At 38.7% G+C, this 5,769-nt stretch overlaps 1 protein-coding gene across 1 annotated transcript in view; it reads right to left on the reverse strand.

Moving 5' to 3' along the window:
- Positions 1-5,769, reverse strand: part of LOC118321289 (ephrin type-A receptor 6-like) — a 51,769-nt gene that overhangs the window by 33,551 nt on the left and 12,449 nt on the right. The window lies entirely within an intron of this gene.

Here is a 5,769-nt window from a genome sequence, read left to right on the forward strand (position 1 = left end):
ATATATATATATATTTAATTAAATCGAATGTTTTTTTTTAAGGTTTTGACATCAATCCTATGTAACATGCATGTCAATCATCTAGACTGCAGTCTAGACTATTGGTAGCTATATATTATATTAGTACGTACTAGGGTGTGGACTAGTAGCAAATTAATGATCTGGTTTCAGGGCTTATCCATAACATTTTCAACCTGTGCACTTTCTATTCCATGTAGTAAAACTTAATTTCTATAGAAACATGGCATTTGAGAGACGCTGAGTAAGTTTCACCAATGTTTTCAAGCTGTTGCATCAGCCAGACTCTCATTTGTCTGCTCCGCTTTAACGGTGTGATGATCAGAGCTTCAAAAGCTCTAATGTTTGTTGACATTTCTTCTTTTTCACAGCTTCTGTGGCAGCTAAGATAGTGCCATTCACACAGCTGGACATGCAATTATATCTCTAAGGGCATGAGATACCTGGTCCATTTCCTACCTGATTAATGTTCTGTAAAGACCATGGGGCAGACATTTACAGCATGTAAAACATTATGTATGAATGAGACTAAACTGTTACATTCAAAATGGAGATAAAACTGTAAGTGGTTTAGTGTTTTTACGTGTGAAGCACTTTTTGTTACATTCTTCTTGTATGAAAAGTGCTATACAAATCAAAGTCTGATTAATTGATTTGGTGTATACTCCTGGCTCCTTTCTCACATCCACACCACAGATGTAGCATTTGCCTTTTACTGGTATAAATAAGGAATCAGTGAGACGCCTGGATAGCTCACCTGGTAGAGTTGGTGCCCCATGTACAAAAGACTGAGCCCCTGCTGCAGCGCCCTTAAGTTCAACTCCAACCTGTGGCCCCTTGCTGCGTGTCATCCCACCTATTTTTGGTTTTGTTGTATTTAATGTCTTTGCTGTAATTTCTCATTTAGTTTTGTAAAATAAATGTTTTTTTAGTTACAATTCATGCGTGTTACAACAGTGTAACACAATGCGATAAACAATATATCCAAGCTGCAAACTAGAACAAACAGCATAATTTATGCCTGTCTTCAATCATTTACAGAAGTGCCTTTTTTTCATTTGATGTATTTATCACATAAACTAGAACAATGGAAAAGAGAACCACCTGAGAGCAACTACCAGATAAATACAGTGCAGATATGTGACATTTCTTCACATAACGAGTTGCCCTGAACGCTCCATTAAACACAAGGTACAATGGATTATGGGACACAGAGGACTGAAAAAGATATTTGAGTTGTGTCCTCCTAATGTGGACAACCTACGGCCACATTTGCAGACTTTGTCTTTCAATGATCCATTCCCTAAATTTGGATAGGCTGTTACTGTCTAGACTTCCGCACAGGATACACCTGCGTAACCTTCCTAAGGTAGCCTCCTCTCTCTCAGTCTTTTTCAAGATGCATAAGACTGAAGCTTCCTCAATGATTGCAGACTATCGTTATCAGGTCCATAGACTAGAAAATGGAGGACACGGACAGCATAAATGGAAAGCACTCTGTGACTGCCTATTGATTTCACTCCCCACCATGTTGGTGCCTACATTATGTAATTATGTACCTATGATATCTGCAAAATGGGGTGTTCAATAGCATTATTATCCAAAGCTGCTGTGCTGAATGGGATGTGCATACTTTTTTTCATTTTAAAGTACATAAACACGTTCTCACACACACACACACACATATATACACACACTGTGGCTGCACAGTCCCTAATGATGAATATCTTGAATGCGTCGCACTAAGAGAGACCCAATAAAGTTGGATGACAGACAGAACGAGTTGAGCCAAGACAACTGAGGTAGAGTGTTCTCTAATATAAATTATTAAACAACACTTTAACCTTGACTGGAGTGAGCAAAAGCAATTAATCTTATATTAATTAAGCTATCGAAATTAGGTCTATGTGACACCCAAGGGCTGAATGATTAATCAATCATAATCACTTCCTATTTCATTTGGAAGTCCAGCCAATAATGCTGTGCCTGAGCCTTCATGATGTTAAGTGGACTATGAGGTCATATGTTATCATGCATATATCATTGCTATAGGAAATATTCATTGTAAATGAGCAGAATCTAAAAGTAGAGAAAGCATCTTGGTATAGGATTTAATTGTATGTTCAGTCTGCAATAAGCGAAACATAAAACCACATCCCTGTTAAGTAGTGTATGCATAATAATAATTATTGTATACATACCAATTACCTTATATGTTAGTATGTGTAAACATGGCATAGACTATCGCCATATAGTTATTGCTTGCGTGTCCTTTATGACAGAGGGTCCCACACAAGCATACAGGGATGACAGCATTGTCCTTTATATCTGAATGGTCTATAGTCTGAGATGTCATAGGTCATAATAGCAGGCATCCACGTCTAGTAGTGGCTATAGTCAGTTAGTATTCTGGGTACCTGGGATTCTGATGTTTATGCCATCTGTGCCATGCATAACTGCAGTGATAAGGGTCAAGCTGTACCACATTTTCTCTAAAGCATGAGATTAGAGATATTGCCCAGGGTCATACTGGCTGTCTCTCCTCATAGAAGTAGTACAAGATTCTAGGTACCTGTTGTAGGTCTGCCTTTGTGTTAAATATTTGGCATTGCGCTGTGCTACGTACACTCGTAGTACTGATCTTATTCTCCTTCGGCCTCAATAAATTCTGCTCTTTAAGCCATCAAGGTCTCCGGAAGTCTCCCTTGAGTACGAGTTGTTCATCTTCTTTAAAGTTTTTCAATCACAATTAATATTTAACTCCAATCCTTTATTTTATACTAAACAAGACTAAGAGTCTCAAACAAGAGTTAGGAATTGCAGGCAAAAAGTCTACAGTTATGTTGGCCTGTTATTGTTGTATTGTGTTTACCATCTTAGTTTGGCTGTTGACATTTTGATGACAGACCTACACATCTGGGGATCATGATTGCCTGTTTGGTGCCAAACCATCAAATATATATTGAGATATTTATTTGACAACTTCGACCTGCTGGTGGCGCTAGAGGTCAGAGGATTTCTAAAATTATTAAGATTTATCCTTAAGTGACCTTTATAGGTCTTAATATCTATAGCAAATCCAATGTTGAGATATTTCAAACTTGACCAAAGTGCTCGACCGACTGACTGGCCGACATTGCCTAGAGCCATGCCGCCAGCATGGCTAAAAAATCTAGAATTCAGACGTTCATTCTGAGTTCACCAAAGTGAGAAGCCAACTAGTGTTATATACGGCTGCAAGGCCTCTGCAGTGCTTTGCGACATTCAGCCATTCGGTCTGGCATTTCTGAAACTTTCTGCGATTATATGAAAGTGGAAATGTTTTAGAAGTCATAGAAAGGAATTGTAACTTTGTGGAAGACTCACACACTTAACATGAGAGGAGTTATACTCTGCATTCTGTCATCTTAGTGCCCTCCTTACGGACCAGAAACAGAAACTCAGTATCTTTAAAGAAAGCAGGCTTTCTGGTTTGCATAAGATCAGCATTAAGTAATTGAAGTTCCATTATGCATACAAACGAGAAAAAATGGTAATTTGTCACTCTGTGTGCCTCAGTGTTCTAAAATGCCCCCTTGGGATGTGGCATGGTTCAGAGCAGAGAAAACAAATGCAAACCCTGAGTTTGAAAGATGAGCTGCAGCCCACGCTCTCTAAGGCAATCAGATATGCACCTACTAATCGCTCTGGCTATTAGCCCCAAGCTTAGCAGACTGTATCAGAGAAACCAGGTTTTTTTAGTACAAAGGTATAGATCAACTTAATGTTTTGACACTAATGTTGCAATATGGAAGTGCAATTCAAGGTTTTATGAAACTGGCCTGTACAAAAGGGTCACTGTTGACCCTATGTTGACATACTAAAGATATGGAAAACTACGGATGATGCAAAATTTATTTTGGACTTAATTTTCTAGTCCGGCATCATGACCCTTGAGTTTGTCAAACCTTTCCTCACTTCATCCAAAAAACAATTAAAATACTTCATATCAGACAATGACACTCACATTGCAATTAGACCTGCCCTTATGAGGTGTCCTATTGACTTTTGCTTGTTCAGGTGCACTTCCTCCAGGTCCAGGGATTTTAACAAAGTTTGCAACAATTAATGACTATGGTGTCTGCATACAGATGGTGATTTGAATGAGAGAGTGGGAGGATCATGGAAGACATCATTATTGCCTATATACAAGACCACTTACTTCAAGAGTCTCAGTCCCTATTCAGACTTGAGGTGGACAGACACATAGCAGCTTACAGTTTACATATGTTTCTTAAGGAAGCCATATTAATGTTTTAGAGTGATGCTGTTTGGATTGGTCCTCCTGTCTGATGTATCTGCAATGATAGTTCTGGTATGTAAGACCCTTAAAGAGAAACTATTCAACCAGCTCTGTATCATTACAATTTGGGTAGTGAACAATTTTTCCTCCGTGTTGCCTGCACCCATAGCCCCCTACTCATTTGTAGACAAAAGTCTGCGAGGTGACACACTTCTCAATCAGACTGTCCATGGAGGCAGGCTTACAAAAAATGTGGAAGTACAATCTGTAGTTTGAAAAGCCCAGCCACGGAGAGTCGGATTCATACTTTTCTGGGTTGCATGAAGGCAAACATACAATGTACTGTTTTTGTTCGAAGAAATTTGCATGGCTGATTCTTTTAAACTAATGTGTATAGATTTTTCTTTCGTGCCTGTGACAGAAGGATTAACATATTTACATTGTTTTGATTATCATTTGCTCTATGAAAATTGGGCTTGAAATTTAATTATCACTTTAATTAATTAATGCATCTAATACATCTTTTTAGCTAATTTATTAGTGCCAATGATCGCTTAAACACAAATTACGAGACCAGTTCTAACTAATAAAATTTGACTGGATGCAACACAGTACAGCCTGTTTTCACATATTTCTTCTCCCTGCACACCCTGCTTTTGTCCCATTATTCAGAAACAATGCAGGACAGAGCAGCTGCAACCTGCGCATGTAAATCCTGATATGTTTATTTCACATCCTGTCTGGACCGGGCTTCAGAGAGGACTTCTAACTCCCAGGTAAAGTAGCAGTCAGCATCCTGCTTTAATGTGTTTTCAAAATAATGATGGCAGCTTGTAACAGCCCCTCACTGACTTCAAAGAGACACTTTAGCCTTCTCCATGACATTTAGAGGCAGTTGCAAAGCCCCATCATTGTGCAGAGACATTCAGACATTGAAAACTTGTGGTGAGTTTCTACCTCTACTTGTTATGACATTCTGTGTTTTTTTTACCCTCACCATGACTCCTGGCAGTTTAAGGTCTGCACTCAGCTCAGACAGGAATCGTTGACAGTCAGTGGAAAATTGTTGTGAAAGTTGTTCATCACTGAAGAGAGGTTTAGATGGAACCTTGGCCTCACAGATGAAGAGATCATCCTCTGAGCATGCAGTAATGATGCTGCATGCATCAGCAGAATTATTTCACTAGCAGAGAGGTGACATGGCTTCAAAGATGTCTCAGTTTTTAGAGCTAACATTCAATTAAGTAGTTAAGTATTTTATTTAGCGGCATTATACAATATTTGTTGACTTTAACAGCCTGTCAGGGACCGAGCTGGCAGGCATGAGAAGTCAAGGGTAAATTTTCACAAAAAGTGAAAATAATCAATTTAGAAAATATACAAAATGTTCTGGGCCCATGAAAGAGGTCAACTAAACAGAACTTAACTCAGGCTACATTAACTGAATGAACTGAACAGACTAAACCAAC

This window comes from Morone saxatilis, unplaced genomic scaffold, assembly GCF_004916995.1.
Source record: "Morone saxatilis isolate NCDOM2014 unplaced genomic scaffold, NCSU_SB_2.0 Contig11, whole genome shotgun sequence".
NCBI lineage: Eukaryota > Metazoa > Chordata > Actinopteri > Moronidae > Morone > Morone saxatilis.